Source organism: Aulostomus chinensis, chromosome 4 (assembly GCF_037954235.1).
Source record: "Aulostomus chinensis isolate RoL2024-O1b breed Wild chromosome 4, RoL_Achi_v1.0, whole genome shotgun sequence".
Lineage (NCBI taxonomy): Eukaryota > Metazoa > Chordata > Actinopteri > Syngnathiformes > Aulostomidae > Aulostomus > Aulostomus chinensis.
The window spans coordinates 21,383,216-21,390,760 of record NC_141323.1 but is presented as its reverse complement, the minus strand read 5'-3'; the positions used below and the strand labels follow the sequence as shown (position 1 = coordinate 21,390,760).

At 43.5% G+C, this 7,545-nt stretch overlaps 2 non-coding genes across 2 annotated transcripts; one reads left to right on the top strand and one right to left on the bottom strand.

Annotated features, from left to right (window-relative positions):
• Positions 1 to 2,230: 2,230 nt before the first annotated feature.
• trnak-uuu (transfer RNA lysine (anticodon UUU)) lies at positions 2,231 to 2,303 on the bottom strand. The gene has a single exon. It is a non-coding gene; the product is annotated as a tRNA-Lys (tRNA).
• Positions 2,304 to 4,913: 2,610 nt separating this feature from the next.
• On the top strand, positions 4,914 to 4,995 carry trnas-gcu (transfer RNA serine (anticodon GCU)). The gene has a single exon. It is a non-coding gene; the product is annotated as a tRNA-Ser (tRNA).
• The last annotated feature ends 2,550 nt before the right edge of the window (positions 4,996 to 7,545 follow it).

Genomic DNA, 7,545 nt, shown 5'->3' with positions numbered 1-7,545 from the left:
CAACAGCAGCACTATCATCCTCTGTCAACTCAGATAGGATACTGACAATATGGTCTTGATTGTCAACAATGCACCTTGTCACCTCATAGTGGCTTGTCCATCGGATTTCAAGCAGCCTTTTAAGGTTAGGTGCATTATATTTCTCAGACACATAGTGGTGCTGAAAAAACTTGTACAATGAACTAGAGAGGTCAAAAAATCTCTTTGCACATGGTTCACTCTGGATGGCATGCACAACCACTAAGTGCAGTTGATGGTTGTAGCAGTGGATGTCTGGGATATACCTAGCAAGCTTGTTTTGCAGCAGAGCTTGTACACCACCTCTTATCCCACTCATCACAGAAGCTCCATCATAACACTGGCTAAGTATGTTGTCAGCACTGTAGCCAGCATCAAAAAGGTGTGTCAGTATTTCAGACGTGATGTACTCTGCATCAAGTTGATGCAAGTCAAGCAACCCAATAAGATGCTCCTCTGGCATGGAATTGCTGACAAATCTAATCATCACAGACAAATTTTCCACATTGCAAAGTTGCAATGTGCAACTGCATGCAATTGCAAAAATTTGAGGCAAAACCCTGCAGAATCAGCATTTTCATATTTTTTCCTGACCTCTGCAAGCACCATGTCTGCCAGTGTTTGGATCATTTCATTTTGGATATCCTTAGATGTGTATTTTGCAGTCTTTGGGATACCCTTAGCAATGCTTGCTAGCTTCTCATCCTTCTCTAATGTATACCCCATGAGTTTCAGAAAAAGCCCTGAAGCAACATCATCACCACCTGCATCATGTCTCAAAGTTTCTGCAGTCCCACGGAGCCCCAACTCATTCACACAGAGAAACTTAATAGCACTGCCCACACTCTTGACATAATAATGATTTTTTTCAAGTTGGGTTTTACCAACCAACAGAGAGTCAACAGTACCCCCTGTAGCCTCTCTGCTTTTGTGCTGAGTCCAGGTGGTGGAAGAGTGCACATGGTTGTGGCTGGACACATGCCTCTGTAGCCCCATGTCTCGTTCGAGTGCTGCTTTCCAATTGTTAAAACCAGTAAGGGTAAAAACAACATCCCTCTCATTAGCAGAGCTACCATATTTCCGACAGGGGAAACAGAAGCATGCGTCCCGCACAACAGAGTACTCCAGCCATGGTCGTGAGCGGTACCAGGCAGGATTGAATGACCTGAATGTCGCACCAAATGCACGCTTTGGGTAGCTACCCAGTATTGGCTGGGATGGTGCATTGACATTTAAGTCACTAGGTAGCTGAGCAAGGGGCTTTAAGGCAGCACATGTTGAGGGAGGAGGAACAGGAGAAGCAGTGCTTGCTGATGGTACAGGTGTATTTATGCTAGCTACCGCCTCTGATGCACTAGTACTAGCAGCAGCATCACTGCTACTGCTTTTAGTACATGCAAGAGGAGCAACACTTGTTTTAAATGCTCTGAAAAAAGGATGCATCTCGCAGCATTAACTCTCTCTTTGTGAGCAGCTGAAAGGTGGAGTGCAAAGTGAAGTTTTGAGAAAAACATCTTCTTTATTTATTTATTGAATTCTTTTTTTAAAATTATTTCCCTGAGCAGTTTGAAACAAAACTGTGCAGAGGGGCGGGGCTTCACGTAGGGGTCCGGCAGACACCGCTCATTTGTCCTCAGTCTTTTAGATGCAGTGTACAGATGTGCTTGTGACTTGAGAAACGCTCCCAGTGGGTAAAAAAACAGCAGACTATTCCCCATTTGACTGCACAAATGTATATATGAATGTTATATTAACTATTATTTGAGTTGTTGTTAATCATTAGTTATATCACGGGTCGCTACGACGAGTTTGGTGGAGTTTTTACTGCTTCTTCCAACTCCTACCCCGCTGACTTCACACTCTGGCTGCGTCTTGCCTCATTTGCATACTCACAGTGATTGGATGTTAACAGAGGGGCGCGGAGTCCTGAAAGCAGGCTGTGTGAGGACACACACTGCACCGACATGAGAGAAGAGAGGGGGCTGATTGACGTGTGTTTCTATCAGCGGATTTTTCACTTCTAAAAGTTTGATTTGAGGGGGCAGGACATCTGTTTGAGGGGGCGTTGCCCCCTCTTGCCCCTGCGTAGAGCCGGCCCCGAGCGACAGTCTCACAGTGGCAAGACAAGAACACTTCTACTTTTAATGTTGACAGTTCGTTCAACACTAAACTTTATCCAGTACCATGTTGTCAAACACTGGAACAACCACAGTACCTGAACAGGGACTTGAACCCTGGACCCTCAGATTAAAAGTCTGATGCTCTACCGTCTGAGCTACTCAGGCTCTTCCTACAGCATTTAGACAGGAAAAGAAACACCTGTGAAGGTCAAACTGCTGCTTTCTTGACTTGTTCAATCCTCCATGTTAAAGTCCACCATGCTTTTGATTGGCTCTGATTCTCTGTGGCAAAATCCAGCAAGAGGCTCCAAAAATGTCTTGAATGTCATAAGAATGCACAGGACGAGATGTTCGTTTCCTTCATGTCTGCAGTTCCTCCACTGGAAAGTAAAGTCAATGCTGTTCCTCTGCTGAAACCTGGGATCGGACCAGGGACCTTCAGATCTTCAGTCTAACGCTCTCCCAACTGAGCTGGACAATATCAACACTATTATTGCTGCTGTTGCTGTTGTTGGTTGTGTGTCTGTCTTCAATCCCCCTGTCCCTCTGTCTTTCTCTCTGCTTGTCTTTCACCCTCATCTTGTTCCCCATCTTTTTGTCATTCTCTCCCTCCTGCATTTGAAGCTGTCCTTTATTAGTCACAACTGTCTTGAGCTCAGGAGCCAAACTCACCAAAAACATTTGCAAGTGGCTTTGGACAAAAGCGTCTGCTCAATGAAATTGTAGGATTGTAGAATTCTATAAATGTAGAATATAATTGTAGAAATGCTCTCTATCCATCCCCAACGTCTGTGCCAGGGTCTCTGGCCAGTGGTCAATGGCTCATATCACCTGCCCAGGATGGATCAAGCTTGCTTGTCTTTGTAATTCTGCACTTATTAGAGACCTGGAAACAAAGGAATGCTGAAAAAGAGAAAATAGGACCTCACACAAATGGGCTTGTGACACAATTTTAAAGAGTTGTGTCAATGTGAATCTTTTACAAATGTGTGTGTGTGAATGTGGTTGTTGTGGCCGAGTGGTGAAGGCGATGGACTAGAAATCCATTGGGGTCTGCCTACTCAGGTTGGAGTCCTGCCAACAAAGTTAAAGTGTTGATGTTCTGGAGGAGACAACATCTGATCTTTTTAGATCCACGAGTCAAAGGTTTTCTTTAAAGTGCTGCAGCAGCTGAGGATGAGGGAGAGACAGAATTTCAAACCATCTTAGTGAGGACATTTTGAAAAATGATGACATTTTGCCACAGTTATTATTGACTTGGAACACTGCAAAAATATCCCTTCTCCAAAAACCCTCTTCTTCTTCTTTGTACCCAAGTTGTCTCCTCACCAGGCACCACAGTGTCCAGGATGTTCAGTCAAAAAATCATTAGTGATTTTAAAAATGTCCATCAAACACAAAATAAGGCTTCAAATAGGTAAAATCACCATCTGTAGACTGGACCAATATGCTGATGTGATCCTTTGATTAGTTTAGGATCAGTCAAAGATCAAAGACTGAAGCAGGAGATCAATGCTCAGAACCCAGAGATCAAAGACAGAATTCAGACATCAAACACATACCTGATGGAGGCTACACCCCCCCCAGACAGTTTCCATTTAAGTTGTAAGTTTTATTTTTAAAGTCTAGTTTTTAAAGTTTAGTTTTAAAATCTCATGACACTTCACAAGTAGAGCAGGTCCAGCGCCTCACTCCTTCAATCAGATTCTTCTCCGCTTCGAGGACCCCGACACCCCCCCCCCCCCAGCACCAGAGTCACACTACCACCTGACGACACGCCCCTCAGTGTGACCGCAGCAGACGTGAGGAAGACCTTTCAGGGAATCAACCCTCGCAAAGCTGCACGCCCAGACAACATCCCAGGGTGAGTACTGAAGGACTGTGCACAACAGCTGTCTGAGGTGCTGACAGACATCTTCAACACCTCACTGGCGCTGACACCTGTCCCCACCTGCCTAAAGACTGCCACTATTGTCCCTGTCCCCAAGTGCTCCACAGTGACAGGCCCAAATGACGACTGACCCATTGCACTCACCCCAGTAGTCATGAAGTATTTGAGAGGCTGGTCAAGGCCCACATAGACGCCTCCATCGACATCTCTGTGGACCCCCCACCAGTACGCCTACAGGCAAAACTGCTCCACTGATGACGTCATTTCATCAGTGGTCCACGCAGCCCTCATCCATCTGGAGAGCAGGAACTCCTATGTCCACCTTCTCTTCGTGGACTTCTCCTCTGCCTTCAGATTTCAGGTTCTACCTCTGTAAAATTGAAAGTAAAGTAAATGAAGCACCTGTGAAGGTAAAACTGATGATGTCATGACTTGTTCAGTCCTCCAACATTAAAGTCCAACAAGCTTTTGATTGGCTCTGATTCTCTGTGGCAAAATCCAACAAGAGGAAACAGAAAATCTTGAGGTTGTCTCACTTTTTTTTTTAAAAGAAACTCTGCATAGGACAGTGATAGGATGCTTGTTTCCTTGGATGAAAAAGTCTGGTACTCTCATCTTCTTAAACATTTACTTGTTCAATCAGGACAAGAGAATCTGAGCTTGGATGTCATTTTGTAGTAAAAGGTGAATTAAACTTGTAAACATCAGCTGGTGTTCACTCTGATGATGTGTCGATGGTCTGTATTCTGCCTTCTGTAGCACGACGCTGCTGGGAAGAAGCCTGATTATGTCAGAGTTGTGTTCTGTGGCTCCTGGTGGGTCCATTTCTGACAAATAGGCTCCAAAGAGTTCAGGTGTTTAAAAGCTCAGGGTTGCTGTCAGCAGACGAGGTGGCCGAGTGGTTAAGGCGATGGACTGCTAATCCATTGTGCTCTGCACGCATGGGTTCGAATCCCATCCTCGTCGCAAGTGACTCTGGTTTCTACTCCTACATTATGGAATTACTGTGAGGCTTTCAACTGACACAGATACCAGTTGAGTCAACTTCCCTTTCACAACCTGACCAAAACAACTCTTACACCCAGAGCTCACATGTGTCAATCACCTCTGTAGAAGGTCCCGCCCCCACAGAGCTATAAATCCTCCCATCAGTGTAGAAAACTGAAGACACCTCTTGGATGTGAGCTGAAGCATCTTCAAGAAACCTGAAACAGTCCACTTGGTACGTCTAAATAATTCTACAATTTCATTGAGCTTTTGTCCAAAGCCACGTGCATGTGTCACATGTACATAATATATATGTGATACTCTTTCATCTACTCATGAACCAAAAATGCAGTCTAATACCAGTAAATTTGTGCAGAAAAAAATGTCATTTGTGCTCCTTCTTTTATTTATTTGTTTATTTAGTATTTTTTAATGTATTTTCTTTCAATTCACATTTTGTCCATTAACTTCATAATCAGAGTCACCATCTCATCACATGACTAAAGTTTGGGTTCTGTATTGGTGGTAAAATATCCTTCCATGCCCTCACTAGTTTGCACACAGAAAAGCATTTTTTACTGGTTTCAAATCTCAGCCTGTTCTCTCTCTTAAACCAGCTGTGGCAGCTTTCATTGTGTGATTGATTTTAAAATATAAAGATAGAACAGAACCATTGGAATAAGATGTCAGGACATTTGAAGGAATGTAAATCTCCTGTTGAAATGTTGCAGTGTGCAGCTGAGACTCTCTGGCAGTGGCACAAGGAGCCACAATGGCAGAACCTGGACCCTCCTGGAGGAGAACCACAGGTGAGGGCCTTCTTGGCTCCAGATTGATGGAAATCAAGCATCTGAGGCTGTCAGCAGCCATTAAGTTGATCTGGTTGGGCACTGATATTTTTTCTTTCTGCAGCTCAGGAGTGATTCAGGAGAAGAGTTTCAGAACAGCCAAGGTTGGGGACTGGAATTTTCAAATTTCCCCTGGAACCAGACAACCTTGGGAGGTAAAACCTCCAATCATAGCCACTCAGATGCAGCAGCAGAAAGAAGCTGTCATCTACCCTGACAGTCAGAGCATCAAGTCAAGAAAACATCAACCATCTTGTAGTTCCAAACCTTCACCTGTCAGATTCAGCTACTTCTTATTGTGGGACTTTCAAGGAGTTTTCCTTCAAATCCAAACATCATCGTCCAGCCTCCAACCAGAGGTCCATCAGTTATCATGGGAGCCACATGTGGAGTCTGGATTCTTTTCTAGAATGTGATGGCAATGACAGTCCTGCCAAGTGACATCACTGACATGAATGGATGACTGCAGTCACATGAATGGATGACTTCAGTCACATGAATGGATGACTTCAGTCACATGACTGGATGACTTGAATATTTTGTTGTTGGCCTCTGGACCTTTTTTAAATCAGTACTTGACCACAGGTAGCTTAGCCAACTGTTAACTAATTAACTTTTAGTCCAGACAAAGAATGTGGGTTGACAGTTATTCATACAAAGTCTTTGGTTTCAGATGCAGCCTCAACTGAGACTCCTGGTTCAGAGGATGGGTTTGTTTGCTGTCAGGTTGCCACCTTTCAGAAATGAAAATCAGGGACGCCCACCACGGCTCCTGGGGGCCATGACCACCAGGGGCCTGACTCCCATGAGGTGGGTGCCCACAGCAGTGGTGTGTTTTATTTTGTCGGTGTTTTTCGTCAAGGGGTGATCAAGAAAGCATTTCCTCTGACTTAAAGCTTGAAATGCTTTATCACCAATAAACACATTCTTTATTGTTCAACACTGAACTGCACAATTAAGTTTTAAAATATAAACTCAATAAATGGAGAACTTTATGTGACTTAAGTTCATAACACATCAGCAGGTTTCCCTCCCTTCTTTTTCCAAGTCTCCTTGTTCCTCCTTGCAGCTCTGGGGAACTCTTGGTCTCTCAAAGCCCTGTTGGAAAACTCTGAACAGGACTGCTCAAAGTTGAGAGTGATCACTCCTTTGAGCTCCATGGAGCTCCTGTTCCTGCAGTCACTCCATTTCTGCTTTTCATTTTGTGTTTGTATTAAAGTTCTATTGCTGAAAAAAAGAGACTTTTTTTCCTTTTTCTTGAAGTAAATATATGAGGGTCGAAACTGACCCATAACACCATGGATGTTACAATAGTTAATAATATTGAAATGAATAATAAATAAAACCAATCCATGTCAGAGATGTGTTCTAACACCCCTCAGTAATGGTCAGGAAACACAACAACCTTTTGTTTATTTCTATGATTTTCTTGAGGTTCATTTTATCATTTTTTTAATTGAAATCAAGGGTTTACTGACTAAAAAAAGGTCCAGAGGCCCACAACAAAATATTAAAATCAATATTTCCATGGATAAGGAAGCCTAACAATGTAACCAAGAGATGGGAAACAACATGGATGATAGAAAATTGTTTTTAGTTTATTTGACAGCTGATTGAAGACGTGGGTCAAAACTGACCTGTTAACATAAGAGATGGGAACAGAAAGCGAACACAAGAGGAA